Here is a 17332-nt window from a genome sequence, read left to right as displayed (position 1 = left end):
GCTGGAGAAGGTGACCACCGCGTTTCAGAGCGCTTAGAGCGATACCTTTACTAGCGCTGTGCTGTGGATTGCGCTGCACATTTTAAAATCCCATTTTGTATCTTTGTTGTTTTGTGTTGCATTCTGCCCTGATTTTAACTCGCCATCGCCGCGACCCCCCCTGACCCCTTACCGCATATAATATAAATTCCAGCACCGCTGCTTAGCGGGTCCGGGCTCCTGGGTTCCTGGATCACGTGGTTTCGACGTGACGACGACGCCATCTTGGGAAGGCTGGTTCCTTCCTTGCCGGGGGTTAGCGCGCTAGCGCTTGTTGCCGCCACTCGCCTACATAAGGTGAGCTTAGACACGGGGTCAGCCTAGAGAAGGTGACCACCGCGTTTCAGAGCGCTTAGAGCGATACCTTTACTAGCGCTGTGCTGTGGATTGCGCTGCACATTTTAAAATCCCATTTTGTATCTTTGTTGTTTTGTGTTGCATTCTGCCCTGATTTTAACTCGCCATCGCCGCGACCCCCCCTGACCCCTTACCGCATATAATATAAATTCCAGCACCGCTGCTTAGCGGGTCCGGGCTCCTGGGTTCCTGGATCACGTGGTTTCGACGTGACGACGACGCCATCTTGGGAAGGCTGGTTCCTTCCTTGCCGGGGGTTAGCGCGCTAGCGCTTGTTGCCGCCACTCGCCTACATAAGGTGAGCTTAGACACGGGGTCAGCCTGGAGAAGGTGACCACCGCGTTTCAGAGCGCTTAGAGCGATACCTTTACTAGCGCTGTGCTGTGGATTGCGCTGCACATTTTAAAATCCCATTTTGTATCTTTGTTGTTTTGTGTTGCATTCTGCCCTGATTTTAACTCGCCATCGCCGCGACCCCCCCTGACCCCTTACCGCATATAATATAAATTCCAGCACCGCTGCTTAGCGGGTCCGGGCTCCTGGGTTCCTGGATCACGTGGTTTCGACGTGACGACGACGCCATCTTGGGAAGGCTGGTTCCTTCCTTGCCGGGGGTTAGCGCGCTAGCGCTTGTTGCCGCCACTCGCCTACATAAGGTGAGCTTAGACACGGGGTCAGCCTGGAGAAGGTGACCACCGCGTTTCAGAGCGCTTAGAGCGATACCTTTACTAGCGCTGTGCTGTGGATTGCGCTGCACATTTTAAAATCCCATTTTGTATCTTTGTTGTTTTGTGTTGCATTCTGCCCTGATTTTAACTCGCCATCGCCGCGACCCCCCCTGACCCCTTACCGCATATAATATAAATTCCAGCACCGCTGCTTAGCGGGTCCGGGCTCCTGGGTTCCTGGATCACGTGGTTTCGACGTGACGACGACGCCATCTTGGGAAGGCTGGTTCCTTCCTTGCCGGGGGTTAGCGCGCTAGCGCTTGTTGCCGCCACTCGCCTACATAAGGTGAGCTTAGACACGGGGTCAGCCTGGAGAAGGTGACCACCGCGTTTCAGAGCGCTTAGAGCGATACCTTTACTAGCGCTGTGCTGTGGATTGCGCTGCACATTTTAAAATCCCATTTTGTATCTTTGTTGTTTTGTGTTGCATTCTGCCCTGATTTTAACTCGCCATCGCCGCGACCCCCCCTGACCCCTTACCGCATATAATATAAATTCCAGCACCGCTGCTTAGCGGGTCCGGGCTCCTGGGTTCCTGGATCACGTGGTTTCGACGTGACGACGACGCCATCTTGGGAAGGCTGGTTCCTTCCTTGCCGGGGGTTAGCGCGCTAGCGCTTGTTGCCGCCACTCGCCTATATAATGCTCGCTCTCAGCGTAGCGGTCTAGCGTAGCGGTCGCGCCTTCGCTACGCCGGAGTCTCGCCAGAGTCCTGCCCGTCTGCGCCCGTCAGCGTCCCGGAGGCGATCGGAGCGGCGGGTGGGTCTCTTCCACTAGGGATGTGTCCTCCTGGGGGACTGGTGCTGCACTACTCCTCTGCGGACCTTCGCTCTTTTGACACTCGGGTCACAGGCTGCTGCACTATCTTTCCCGGACGTCATCGCGGGAAATCCTGTTGCCCGGGTTGTGGCTGGCGCCCTAATCGCTCTCAGCTTTCTTGCCCTACCTATAATACTCTTAGTGTGGGCTACCGCTGTTTACTACTTAACACCAGGTCAGCGGGCAAACATGCGCTGGACATTTTCGAGCTCTTAGATACCGTGAAGCCGCTATGTCTTATGCTAACTGAGACGTGGTGGGGTGATTCTTCCAACCCTGATGTCGTTACGGCAATTCCGCCTGATTACAACATCTTCAGGAAGGATAGAGCTAAGGGCAGGGGAGGTGGAGTGGCTTTGGTGGTCAGGAAGGGCACTCCGTGTGCGATTTTGCCAGTAAGGGACATTCGAGGTTCGGAGAGCCTTGCTTTCTCTATTACTCTGTCTCCACACCAATCTGTTAAGGGATTGCTCGTGTATAGACCTCCGGGCTCACCCGGCACGTTCTTTGAAGATCTGGACTCCGTGCTGTTGGGGCTGGCCCTGAAAACGGAACATTGCATCGTGGCAGGAGATTTTAACTTCCGGATGGATGATCCATCCGACCCTGCGGCCATCAAACTTTCCGAGGCAATGACCCCGTTGGGACTGACCCCTTATTTGCTGGGGCCTACGCACGAGAAGGGGCACACTCTGGACCAGGTATTCTCGTCTTCCCCTCTTGAGGAGATTGAGATTACACCTGTACTCTGGTCAGACCATCTGCTTGCCAAATATACGATCAAAGGCATAGTTAAACCGAGGGTTGCCTTGGCACAGCAACAGGGCCGTGTCCATAGAGCTTATCACCGAGTGACCCCAGAGTCGTTGGCCCAGGCCACTGTGGATCACCCGTGTTCCCTCTCGGGCGATCTGGACAGGGATCTGGAGACCTTGCAAGATTGGCTTCTAGACAGGCTAAATGATCTGGCCCCGGAATTGACACCACGCCTGACACCGAAACGGGTCTCTGCGCCTTGGTTTACCGCTGCACTGTCGGCTTCGCGGCAGCAGTGTAAGGTAGCCGAAAGAGCTTGGCGGGCGCATTATGATACGGCAGCCAAGCTGGCCTATCAGACGGTAGTCAAAGCTTATCACCGGGACATTCGCCTGGAAAAGAAAGCATATCTTGCTAGGAGAATAGAAGCCTCTTCTAACTCCTGCAAGGAGATTTTCTCCATTGTGAGTGAATTTATCTCCCCATGGTCTAATACCTCGGATGATAAACCTTCTGGCACCTGGGCTTCGGACCTTGCTAATTTCTTTACGAGCAAGATTCAATGCATACAGGATTCTTTTCCATCGCCTGGACCTTTTGTCCAGACTAATCCTGAGATTACCTTATTCCCGCCGGCTCTGCCAGCTGCGACGCTGAATGTGTTTCCACCGATGTCTGTCTTGGACTCTTTAGCGATAATGGGCAATCTTAAATCGGGGTCGCCCCTCGACCCTTGCCCAGCTAAATTTTTAGCGAAAGTTGCGGAGGTGATTAACCCTCTGGCAAACCCGCTGTTAAATCTTTCGTTGAGTCGGGGAGTGGTCCCGCAAGCCTGGAAACAGGCGATGGTGATTCCATTGTTGAAAAAATCTGGCCTGGATCCGAAGGCCCCGGTCAATTACAGGCCTATTTCTCTGCTGCCGGCTTTCTCGAAGATTGTGGAAAAGCACGTTCAGGCTGTGCTTTCCAACTTTCTTGAAACCAATGAGATCTTGCACGCTACCCAGTCTGGTTTTCGTCCCCATCTAAGCACAGAGACTGCGCTCCTTGAGGTCTCAGAAACCATTAAGGGTGTTCTGGACTCGGGGGGCAAAGTCATGCTGGTGATGCTGGACTTGTCGGCGGCATTCGACACCGTCCCCCATGACGGCCTTCTCGCAAGACTTTTTGAGATAGGTCTACGGGGGACGGTGCTCGATTGGTTTTCTTCCTTCCTAGCCGGCCGCCGGCAAACGGTCTGGGCGCCACCGGACTCCGCCGTGATGCCGCCTCTGGGAGTCGGGGTTCCACAGGGCTCTATTTTGAGCCCAACCCTTTTCAACATCTTCATGACCCCATTGGCGGCGTTGGCGGAGTCGTATGGCGCCCGGATCGTGTCTTACGCTGATGACACCCAGCTCCTCTTCTCTTGTCAGAGAGGAGGAGACTTTGTGGAGGAGAGTATCCGGGATTGCCTTGGGGCTGTTTTTCACTGGTTCCATCTGAACAGCCTCAAGTGCAATTCCGATAAGTCCGAGGTACTCTTCTTCGGGTGTGACACAGAGCCAGACTGGCAGGCCTGGTGGCCGATTAATATGTTTCCTCCATCCTGTTCTTCTCATGTTGCTAAAAATCTGGGGGTCAAGATGGACAATGGATTAACATTGAAATCCCAGATCCTGGGGGTGGCGGGCACCTGCTTCGGCATCCTCAGGATGCTGCGGAGGTTCCTCCCCCTGTTGTCCGAGGAGCACAGGAAAGTGACAGTGCAGGCTCTAATTGGGTCCAGGTTGGATTATTCCAACATTCTTTACCTGGGCCTTCCAGAGTACCTGCTGCAGCGGCTCCAAGTGGTGCAGAACGCTGCCGCGAGAGCAATCTTTGGATTAAACAGGCGGGCCAGTGCATCTGGCCTGCTGATAACTCTGCACTGGCTTCCCATCCGGAAACGGATTGCCTTCAAGGCTTTGACTCTGGCCTACAAAGCTCTCCACATGGTGGGAGCTAAATACCTTCAAAAGAGACTGGTCTTTTATCAACCGACCAGGTCCTTGAGGTCAGAATCTCTGTTTTTGGCGGTTGTCCCGCGTGTACAGAGAGCGCGCCTGGGAGGCCGCTCCTTTGGTTTGCTGGCACCACAGCTGTGGAATTCTTTGCCGCTTGCCCTCCGGGGAGCTTCTAGTCTCCTTGCTTTTAGAAAGGGTTTGAAAACCTGGTTGTTTACTCAGTAGCCGGTTTTTCTGTTTGTTTGTTTCCTGTATTCCTGTTCTCTCTTTTATCTGTGTTATGTTATTGTATGGCAGCCTTCCTTCTCCAATAAAGCGCCGGGACACTCTTTTTGAGTAGCCGTGCGCTATATAAAAGAATAAATAACATAACATAACATAACATAACATAACAGGGGCACTGCAGTCGAGCGAGATGTTTGAGATAACTGGGTCAAGTAGGTGACCAGCCTGGTGATTCGGGCCGTGATTGCGAAGTATTAAGTTAATAGCCTCACAGTCGGATAAAAACAAGCTGCTTAAGCTATTTTGATTGTCTTCTAAGTGGAGGTTTAAGTCCCCCAAGATCGTAAAATTGGCTGACTTCAATACAAGCGGGGCTACTCGCTCGGCAAACGATGATAGCAACCGAGTAGATTTATCGGGGGGGCGATAGATAAGTATTCCCGAAAGTGTCATTTGGGAGGAGACTGCGAGTTTAAATAATGCGGCTTCACAGTCAGGAAGTGGGAGAGCTTCCCATTGACAAGAACTATTGGCCTGCGCGCTCTTTGCTGCTGCAAATAATTTTTTTAACTTTGTGCTGTTTTAAATTACTTGCGCTGTTCATCGCGCTTAGAGCTGCTAAGAGCTCGTTAATACCGCGCTGCTCACCTAGTGTCGGCTCCGTAGGCCGGGGAATCTGGTTAGGCTCACCTGCACCTTAACTCGGTTACACCCGCATTTGACGGGATATAGACAGCTTACCGGGTCCGACCGCCATCTTGGGTGGGGGTGAAGCTTGGGAGCACTTCAGGCGCCATCTTGAGGAGGTCAAGGGACGCAGGAGGCGGACTTCCGCACCTGGTGAGCTTACTTAAGCCACCGAGTGCATTGGACCGGTCAGAACTATTGGCCTGCGCGCTCTTTGCTGCTGCAAATAATTTTTTTAACTTTGTGCTGTTTTAAATTACTCGCGCTGTTCATCGCGCTTAGAGCTGCTAAGAGCTCGTTAATACCGCGCTGCTCACCTAGTGTCGGCTCCGTAGGCCGGGGAATCTGGTTAGGCTCACCTGCACCTTAACTCGGTTACACCCGCATTTGGCGGGATATCGACAGCTTACCGGGTCCGACCGCCATCTTGGGTGGGGGTGAAGCTTGGGAGCACTTCAGGCGCCATCTTGAGGAGGTCAAGGGACGCAGGAGGCGGACTTCCGCTCGGTCCAATACCATAAAAGTATGGTGGCCCAAGCGCGCAGCGGTTACGCGCAGCGGGCGCGACGTAGGCGCGCCGGAGGTGCGCCAGAGGAAGCCCGTTTGCGCCCGTTCGCGTAACGGGCGCGCATAGGGCCGCTCCTCTTGGCTCGCCGCACCTTCCCCGCCTAGTATACTCTCGGGCTGCCTTACTGGAATTAAGACCACCTCAGACGCCCTTGATGCGGAGGGGTACTGCCTCTGGCCCGTCTCATACTCTGTCTTGCGGACTTCTTAATGTCCGGTCGCTCTGCAAGCATCATTCAGAGATTGCCTTCCTGATTGAATCCTCAGGGCTGGATTTGTTGTTTTTAACAGAGACCTGGACCCGGGAGGACTGCCTAGTTGAACTGGGACTGGCCTGCCCTCCAGGTTTTAAAATTATTCACGCCCCACGTCTGAAGCACAGAGGTGGTGGAATTGGCATCATCTTTAGAGAGTCGCTGGGCCTCTCCCAGCTTAAAATCAGTGAGATCTCGGGCTTCGAACTAATGGGATTCTCCATTAAAGACCTGGAGAGAACACTCCTTGCTGGTGTGTTATGCTATCGCCCTCCCGGTTCCGCCCCCTCGCTATCAGACTTTCTTGATTTGATTTACGACTTATCGAATACTCATTCCAAGTTGTTGGTCTTGGGGGATTTTAAGTTATGGCAGGGCGGTCCACTGGATGGAGCGTTCACGACACTTTGCCAGGCTTTTGGTGATATTCAGCTGCAGCAACTGGTTGGCGCCGCTACTCACAGGGGAGGTCACGTCTTGGACCTGATTTTCGCTGATGCTCAATTAGTAGCGGTCAATGGTATTCTACGCCAATGTAGGACCGACCATGCATTGGTGGCCTTCTCCCTCGGCATAGGGGTTTATTCTTCTGAAGCTGCAGGGGTAGGATTATCGAAACTGGGTAGACCTTGGTCCCGACTTCTCAAGCCATCTCCACTGCCTACTCTACTACCAGACAATTTCTGTCTGAGCAACTCGGTGGAGGAAAGCTACCTCTCCTTGTGTCGGTCTATCACTGACTCGTTAGATGAGCTGGTGCCCGTTCGTAGGTCTCGAGGGAGAGTGAATCGTGCCTTTCCTTGGTACACGGAAGAGCTACGACAGCTAAAGCTGGGCTGTAAACGTGCGGAGAGAGCTTGGAGGAAGCAGTACTCAGTATTGGATAAGGCAGCGTTCAGGCTCGCACTGCAGGGCTACAAGGCGCAGATTAAGTTGGCAAAGGCGGCCTTTCTGGAATCCACCTTGAATAAGGCGCCTAATAAATCTCAAGCCCTGTTCAAAATTGTCAGGGACTTGTCTCACCCAGTGTGTGTAGCAACACGATCGTGGCGTCGCAAGCCCTGTGCGATTCCCTGGCGGGTGCTTTCGAGGAGAAGAATGCTAAGATCTTAGAGGGCTTAAAAAACCCTCTGCCCGCTGCCCTCGGTTTGGGAGCTCCGGCTAGCCCGCTCAGTCGACCCCGGCCAGCAGGGCTTTGCCCTGGCTCGGGAGCTCCGAACGGGTCACCCAGTCGACCCCAGCCGACGGTCGCAGCCCTCACACAGGGTATCCTTGGCTTGGGAGCTCCGGCTGGTCCGCCCAGTCGACCCCAGACGGGCAGGCCTGGCCCTAGTCTGGGAGCTCCGGATGGACCACCCAGTCGACCCCAGCCGAGCGACCCAGTTCTTCATTTGGGAGCTCCGGAGTCCTTCTCCAGTCAACCCCAATTAAGACTGTTTCCAGTCCCCTCCCTTGAGGTTTTCTGCAGCTTGGCACATACGGTTGCCTCAGGCTCTCCGCTCGACCCACTACCTCCTAAGTTCTGGAAGGCCTTTCATGCAGAACTCTTTCAGCCCTTGCATTCCATCTGCCTCCAGTCTTTGGAGTTGGCTTCGGTCCCTGAGTGCTGGAAGCTAGCAGTAGTGTCACCGCTGCTCAAGAAGCCAACGCTGGACCCTGTTTGCCTTTCTAACTATAGGCCAATCTCTCTGCTCCCATTTCCTATTAAGATCATGGAAAAATGGGTGACCCGCTCGCTCTCAGCCTTCCTGGAGAACATCGGCTGGTTTGACGAGGCACAGTTTGGCTTCCGCCCCGGGCACGGGACGGAGGCTGCCCTTGTAACAGTATTGGACAATCTCCGGTCGCGTGTCGACAGTGGTCGTGCAGCCTTTCTAGTGCTGCTCGACATGTCGGCCGCGTTCGACACTGTTTGCCATCAGACCCTTATCAGGAGACTAGAGGAGTGTGGGGTCACAGAGGGGGCAAGAGACTGGCTGATATCTTATCTGAGTAATCAGCAACAGCTGGTCTCGCTCCCGCCATTCAGCTCAGAGCCCAGGAAAGTTGGTCAGGGGGTTCCTCAGGGCTCGGCCATCAGCCCGATACTTTTCAACTTGTATCTTCGCCCCCTGGTCCAGCTTATTAAATCTTTCGGTGTCTCGGCTTTCAATTATGCCGATGACACCCAACTGGTCTTTTCTCTGGAAGGAAATAATGCGGTCCCGCTGGAGGCATTTCACCGCTGTATGGCAGCCACAGCGGACTGGTTACGGGCCAATTCCCTCCAATTTAACAGCTCAAAGACGGAGGTGCTCTACTGCTCTATAGACCGGATTCCGCGAGTTCTTCCAGAGAACTTTTGGCCGTCCACCTTTCCCGAACCAGTAGCGGCGTCGGAATCAGCGCGTAACCTGGGAGTGATCTTCGGCCCAAATCTACAGCTTGACTTGCACGTCAATAAAACTATCTCCACATGCATGATGCTGTTACGCATGTTGCATAAAGTTCTGCCTCTTCTCCCCGCCCAGGCCAGGCCGGAAGTAGTTCGCAGTGCAATTTTAAGTCGCTTTGACTATTGCAATGCGCTACTTCTGGAGGCCCCTAAATATCTGCTGGGGAAGTTACAACGAGTGCAGAACATGGCCGCTAAGTTGGCTCTGTCTCGCCCAAGGCCCAGCTCCTCCACTCTTGCTCTTAGAGACTTACACTGGCTCCCGGTTCACCTGCGTGTGCAGTATAAAGCCGCGTGCCTAGTGTTTAAGGCAGTACACCAACTGGGCCCAATATCATTGCGGAAAATGTTCGCCTGGTACTCTGCCTTGCGGCCCCTTCGCTCCTCTACGGCACAACTGCTGGTTGTCCCGAGATTCCAGAAAGTTAGGATGGGCGGCCGCTCATTTAGTGTTGCGGCGGCCAAACTCTGGAACTCCTTGCCTGGCTCCTTGAGAAGCCACAAGGACTACCTGCCGTTTAGGAAAGCGCTGAAAACGCACCTCTTTCCGAAAAGTGTTTGAGTAGCGAGAAGTGTATCCGCCCAGAAGTTCAAAGCGCCAGGATGCCCTTTGGGTGACAGGTCTGTGCTTTACAAATACACAAATACAAATATAATACAAGAGTGGGTGGCCTTGAAAATAATCACTATCCCGCTACCTTTCCCAGAGTCCCTGTTTGTCTGACAATAACATAGCCGGGTGGCAGAGCACTAGCCACATCCGGCCCAGAGCTGGCATGAAGCCAGGTTTCAGTCAAGAACAGCGCATCTGGCTAGGCGGAGGTCAGAAGGTCAAAAATGTGATCTTTATTTTTTGGCAGAGAGCGGCAATTGATGCACGAAAACTTGTAAGGTAGGGTCAGATGTACTGTGGACACAGTCTCGTGACTGAATACAAAATTACAGTGAGGGCATTTAGCCAAGTCCTTTGCTAGTGGGTCGAGGAGCGAGCAGGTAGGGGAGTTGCCTCTGATCCGGCGTAACTCCTCGGATGAGTAGGAAACAGGGCTACAATGATCTGCCACAATTTGCACAGGGTTTCTGGCCACTGGGCGCTCCGGGGCGCAGACGGGCGCAGACGGGCTCGCCTTTGGCATGCCGCCGGCGCGCCCGCTGCGCCCGTCCGCTGCGCCTCCGAGAGGGGAGTGCCATTTTATGCTGTAAAGGGTGGGAGGGCCGAGCAAGTAATCTGCTCTCCCTGCTCTGACTCACCCAAGATGACGACGGCAAAAAGTGACTCGGGCATGAGTAATTAGGAGTAATTTGCCTTCTGCTACTTATGTTCTGTAGCATTTAGTGCTATTTACTTAGTGCCAAAGGCATGCTCAGTACAATTTTGGATGCAAGGGTACATTTTGCACTAAGAAAATAGAGCTAAATGCTGGATTATGCTACTCACATAATTATGCATAATTAGGAGTAATTCTGCGGTAATTACAAGTAATTACTCTAGAGAGAATTATGCCAGTTACACCCACCCCAAATGTGGGTTGGGTTACGGTGACACTACCCTCTCAAGCTCACTGGACACAATTTGTTTAGAAATATGTAAACCACTGTAAATTGATTGTTTATGTGCACGAAGAAGCACCTTCCTGCACATAAACAACCAAAGGTGTTTTGCTGATTCTATGTGTGCTGCACAACGCAGCACACATGGAAACAGTCAAAACAAGGAGAAATTAAACATTCCTACTCATTGCGCCACTTTAAGACCAGGATTTCCCTGCTCTCAATTTTGGCGCTGCCCCATATTCACGCCGCCCTTGTAGATATGGGGCAGCATCAAAATCAATGGGTGTTGGGGTGGAATGCCCACCTTAACATCCATTTCCCACCCCTTTCAGTATAGCGCAAAAGGGGGCCTTATTTACAAGGCAGCGTTAAGCCACATTAAGTGGCTTAACGCTGCCTTATAAATAAGGCGAAGCACATATCACCACAGGAACGTCACAAAAAGTGACGTTCCAGTAGCGATAGGGACTTGTAAATATGCCCCATTGTTTGTGTATATTGGCAGGGTTAATTTTAAAACAATCTAAAAAAGACATGCTATATAATTTCAACTGTTTTGCAAGGTGAAATTATTATGTGGCATGGCAGGGGTAACTTGCCATGTATTCTTACAGAATGCACAAAGATGGACCCTGGGTACTCACTCAGTGCACCTTCTCTTAGTCCTGGTAGAGTGGCAAAGAGAAGATAGGCTACTCATAGGAACATGTGTTAAGCATTTCACATCACCAACACGGGTGATAACTAATTGACACAACTGGAGTGAAATCTGACAACAATTTATAAAAATAGCTCTGATTTTCTTTTAATATCATTACACACCAAAATGAAATCATTACATACAGTACAACCGGAATGATCAATTTTAAAGTACGAAATAAATAAGTACTTTTAAGGGCCCGATTCTGATTCGGGTCGGAAGTGCTCCGAACCATGTTCGGAGCCCTTCCAACCGAATCGATACAGGACGGATGGACTCCTTTTCGACCGAGCCATTCCGATGGGCTCAGTCGGAAATCTGGATGGCCTACGACGGGCTCGGAGAGCCCGTCTGCCATCTGGAAATCCTCCAGTACTCCCCCGGTCGCCTCTTTACGACAGAGGGAGTACGACGGCAGTTTTTCACCGCCTGTGTGTCCGGCACGAAAAGGCAGTCAGAAGCTGTCTCTGGGGGGCCCCCATGGGTGTGAGGCCGCCGAATATGAGCCTGGGGGCACGTTGATCCCTGCACCTGGTGGTGGGCACCTTGGGGAGCTGGCCACAGTGTGCAGGGATGAACTGCACCCCTGCATTTCACATTGCAAGCATGCTTTCCGGTTGGAATGCATGCTTGCATTGTGAACTATACGAATGCGACTGAACAGGGTTCGGTTGCATCATACTAGCAGGGCCGTAACCGACCTAAGCAGGTCGGTCGGTTACGCCCCCTGACCGATGTCGGACGGACCTGAGTCCGTCCGACATCGGAATCGGCCCCTTAATGTGAAAACATTAACATTGTGGTCAATGGGAAAACACATATATGCAATTGGTTACTAAGGGGGTTATTACAATAGCGGAAAGTCAGCCACCGCTGGACCGGCGGTGAGGAAGCCCGGTCCGACTGTGGCAGACATCCCGCCATCAACCAGAATATTCCCACCGCCAAATTAGGATGGCGGTGGGAATGGGAAATGTACCGCGGCGGACGGAAAGACTGTCCGCCGTGGTCCCGCAAGGCGGGCCTTTTCTGCCTGCCTTGCGGGACCAGGTACCATGGGGCAATGGAGGCGGTGCCATGCAGGCACCGCCGTGGGCATTATGATGCCTGTCTTTTGCGACAGAGTTCTCGCTGCAAAAAGACAGGCGGAGACTGCCTTTGGGGGCCTGTTGCTGGCCCCCGAGGGTGGGTGCTACACGTGGGGGTACCTATGGTACCCCCCTGCATGTGCATGTACAAGGTGGCTGGCACCGCACGGTGTCTGCCATGTTGTACATACACATGCAAAACTTGTATTTTTACATTGTGGGTGGTGCTGACACCCGCCGCAATGTAAACATACAGGATGCGCCCGCCAGTGTGGCGGGCGCATCCTAATTTGTTTTGCGGGACCGTTGCACCTATGGTGGGCGGTCCCTTTTGCAGCAGCGATGGCGGGCGGACTTTGTCGGTCCGCCATCCTAATCGGCCCCTTAGAGAGTGAGTTAATCGGAAGCCACTCAAAGCTAAGGTCTCATGAGTCTCTAGACCATTTAACAACAGCTAAAACTATTTTACCTGTCTTAGGGGAGCGGGGTGCAGGGGTGAGCTTTAGCTGTCAATTGGAGCTGTCAATGAGGCTCGCAGTATTGGAAAGGCTACCTTAGCAAAAAGGCACATGCAGGGCGAGTTGAGCAAACCCTTTGAAGGCAAACCTTATCTACCTGGCTTGGGGGACTTGGGTGTAGAGGTGCTCTTGGGTATCCCTGGTGCTGAACTGGATCCGCGCCCAGAGGAGCTGGCAGGTGTGACAAGAGAGGGTGTAAATAAATGTAAGATCTTTATGACAGAGCCGCAGGGGTGGTTGGTCATTCATGCAGTGGATTCTCTGCTCTTGAAGCGTTGAGGGAAGCAGGTTGTAGTCGGACTAACCACCAACAAGCCTTGGTGCCTGCAAGCATTCCGGTTGTTGAAATCTTTATCCCGAGGACCAGGGGAATGATTCACTGTCAAAATATCAAACATGAAAATATTGTGCATAAATATCAATGTCAAAAATATCATCATCCTATCCTTATCATGTAAATACCAAAAAATAGTTATAAAAAATAAACAATAAATTAATTAAAAAATAAAAATAATATAATGAAATTTAAATATATTTAAAAGATGTTAAAACAAATATAACTGTTATTGTAATTTACAAAAATAAAACACACATTTATATTTATATATATATAATATTTCCATATATCAAATAAAAAATATTATTAAACTAATAATTTCAATTTATATTATAATTTAGAATCATCAGAACGCTGTGTGCTAACTTCAAATGTCACTCTCGCTGTTGGGAAAAAACATCAAATCTTCTAAGTTTGAAAAGAATTAGTCTACTACTGTAGGTGAAAGTTGGACTACCTCATTAAGCAGATCAATTGTACACAGATGAGAATCATCGCCGTCAGCGTCAGTCGCATTAGCAATGTTTGCAGTAAATGGTACCTGCGTGCCTGTCGGTCCACGTATCTCAACATCAGCTGGTTGTCCTGGCGAGACCTCCATGCTTGCCTTCATCAGGATAGGTAGCCGTTGGGGACAACACACTGCATGAGCCATTACCGAACCAAGCAAAGCGTCAACATCCGTGGCTAGTGCTGATGGAAGTGTTAGACAGATGTCTAGCACGCATTCTTCTCCACATAGTAGGCATCGTAGAACAGGTAAGATGCAATCTTGTCAGATTGGTCTGAATGAAAGAAACCATGTGGTATTCAGATCTCTTAAACGAGCCAAGCCCAAAATTTGGATTATGCGCTCACGGCACTTCATTGCCAGGAGAGTGTTCTCGATGGTAATCTGGGCGTCGTTGGTGGATTGGCTTGCCATATCGAAGCAGAAGTAGCAAAAATAAAATTCCTGCTGCGAGTCCCAAAACAAGAGGCAGTCCGCCAAACATCGAGTGCACAAAGTTTGGAAATATGCTCAGGACTGCTTCAAAGGGTGCTAACAGTCCAGAAAAAATCATCTTAAATACATGTACAATACTACTGGTATCAGACATGTTTAAGATATGACCTAACATTTCTGCGAAATGTATGGGGCAGTTTGTTGATAATAAGGCATGTATCTCCGCAGAAGTCCTTGCAAATTGCAGATCATACGTCTCTTTGGACGAGGTCAGTGGCACCGTTTTTTGTAAAAGAATGGCTTTCATTCTGCTTAAAGTATCAATTCGAATAAAAGAGATGTTCAGTGAAGGCAATAGCGGTGACTCTCCGTCTGTCTTAGCTTTAGGAAACAATACTTGCATACAACAAGTGACCCTGGCTGACACACTTACGAGATAGGCAATTCCTGGCATCATTCCACAACAGTTGTGATCATTCAACATTATGTAGCTCCCATTGGAAAGCTGCCTAAAAATTGGATCTATCACTGCTGCCGGAGAACCTTGCAGGTGGCAGGATAAGTTGGTCGAAGAACCATCACAGGCTCCGTGTAAATTAATACAGTGACATAAAAGTGTACCGCTTAGTCCGCTGTTACATTGTGTACCACTAAGAAATACTTATTGTCCCCACTCCAACATTTGTGGGTGTATGGTAAATCCCATGTTGTCTTTATGTATTCTTTACCCAACCTTTCATACAGGCCTGCTGGTATCTGTTTCAAGCAATATTGAAACTGGAAAATCGTCACAGAGCGCGTAATGGTGCCATGTATTATCCATTTTATTGCTGGTTTCTCAGAAAAAGTCAATGGTAATCCTTCCAGTTTTTCTATGCTCAGCACCTTATAGTCTGCTCCCCTTTGTGCCAAAGAGATTTGTTTATCTGTAAGGTTAAATCCAGTAAACAATGACATGGTGTTGATTAGACGCCAAGGCACATTGCCTGAACAAAGATTTTGTAACGTCAAGCCTAGCAGCATTATAGAACGTAATTGAGACTGTCCATGTTGTAACATGAGCAAGTCCTGTTCCATTATGTCTATGGCAGAGGATACAATGCTGTCCAAAGAATAAATTCTGGATGACAAAGTTGTTAACCCATTATCAACTACAGAGAGAGCTTTCTCTAAATTAATACGATCAATTTCTCGTATTTGTTTTGCAGTTTCCATTTGCGTGACTTTCCATGCTTCATTATAAGCAGCATAAATACCGTCGTATATGAAACGTTTATGACCTGGTTTATGAGGCCCTAGTAAGAAGTCTCTTAAATCAATGCCATCTTTAAGTAAAGTTAAGTGTTGTTTTACCTCTGTAAGTGTAGATTTTTGTAGCCACTCGAGGCACAGTTTTCCTACACTGTAAGTTGTTACTATCCCTGGATGTTGTCTCTGGACATATCTTGGGTCTGGCCTAGTTACTGTAAACCCTTGTGTTTTGTTCAGGAATCTATCTTGACAGTTATTCATGTCTGTGGGCCAGATTAACAATTTTTGCCAATCAGGATTAGTTCTGTTTTTTAGTAAAATAATTTTACGTCGCCCCCTCCCTCTGAAGTGTTTTTACTATCAGCTGTAGGTACAGGTATGTGCGGTTTGTTTAAATCTTTTATCTTGGCTAGTCCAAGATAGGATGTTTGTTGAACAGTGTCATTCAAAAACATTATCTGTTCAGGAATAAAACAGGCTTGGAATAAGGCTTCTATTCTCTGTACTTGCCAGTCTTTTAAACCCCAGACAGTTTTTGTTTCTATGTTGTCACTTCAAAAGTCAAAGCCTAATGAGGACAGCTGGGCATAAAAGGCTGCTGAATAAATTTGCTTTGTATTTGTTAACATACTTTTCATTCCTGTCTTATTAACATTTTTAAAGTAAAATGTTTCCGGATTTCTGGTATTAAAACCCGAGAATGGAAATTTGTTATAGAAGGTTTTTGAGCTACCTTTTTGTGGCGTTGGACAATGTTGCCAATTGATTGAAAGTAGAAACATTTCTAGGATTTGCAGATTTGTGCAAATAATGATAACCATAGTGATTGTAACAATACATTTGTTCAGAGTCTGATGAACCTTCTAAATATTCATGGTTTGTAAATTTTGCAGACATCTCTAAATCTGACATCATATTATTAACAGTCTCAAAGTCCCTATCATCAGAAAATGTGCTGGATGAAACAAAGTCACTCAAGGAAACCTTAAATTGATGTAGAATCTTCAACAGCTCAGCAGGACCATAAATATCATAATCAATTCTGTCCCTTGCTATACCACCAGGTATAGGAACGGCTGTGATGTTCACTGATGACAGGTCTCTATGTTCACGATGAGATGATTTATGTGGCTTCAGGAGCAAGTTGATTTTCTTACTTGCTGTGTCCATTGTACTATATTTTCCGTCGATCAGCTTTCCCAAACTTAAAACAAGAATGAGCCAAAGTAGGAGAACAAATACACCTAACACAATCCAAAATTCAACCCATGGTGAAACTAGATAAGCCTTTTTTAGTTGCTGAAAAAGTTCTGTTATTCGGTCTTTAAAAGTTTTATTTGCTGGCATTGTTTCTGGCTCCCTGGGATCCTCAGAAAACGTATCAAAGTTGATGAAATAGCCAGAAGCAGTTCTGTCAATTGTTGGTATTGCACCCGGAATGCTCAAAATTGCTGGAGCTGCTTGGTCCCTTGTCATATCAGTATAGTCAGAGGCTATATCATTGTAGACAGGAGTGTCTTGACAAACTGTTATTTGGGTTTCTAGAGGCTCAAGTTCCATGGCTTTGTTGCATAGTCCTTCTTTTCTCACTGCAGATTCCTCAAAGGTGATGAGATTCTCAGTTTGAACCTCTTGGATAGGAGCCAGATTTGGTTGTCTGCTACATCTTTGGAGTCCAATGGGCCTACTACTTATTATTGGCCACATGATGTGGTTTTACCAGATCGATGGACATAAACCGGTTCTCCTTTCTTCCAGCAAGGGGCGGCAGTAACACTGTTCTTGATCCGTGGATTGCTAGTACAGGTACTGGTTTTCTGTATGAAGGCCCAAATTCCTTCTTTTCCGTGATCTTTCTCTAACTAGATCCCCAATCTTTGGTGTCCAGACAGGCCTTGTTGGGACATGTGGTTTTTCTTCAGTGGTCGTTGGCTACTGTAATGTGTTGCTTAGACTTCTTCTTGTTTCATTTAAGTCCTGTAAAAAAGCCAAAAGGGTTTTTGTTATACCACTGCAGTATGACAATCGAGGTCTTCGACAATCATTCTAGTACAAAAAAGGATTTCATATGGAGTGATTCCACTCAG

This window comes from Lissotriton helveticus, chromosome 2_1 (assembly GCF_964261635.1).
Source record: "Lissotriton helveticus chromosome 2_1, aLisHel1.1, whole genome shotgun sequence".
In the NCBI taxonomy this organism is placed as follows: Eukaryota; Metazoa; Chordata; class Amphibia; order Caudata; family Salamandridae; genus Lissotriton; species Lissotriton helveticus.
This window is presented reverse-complemented; position numbering follows the sequence as displayed.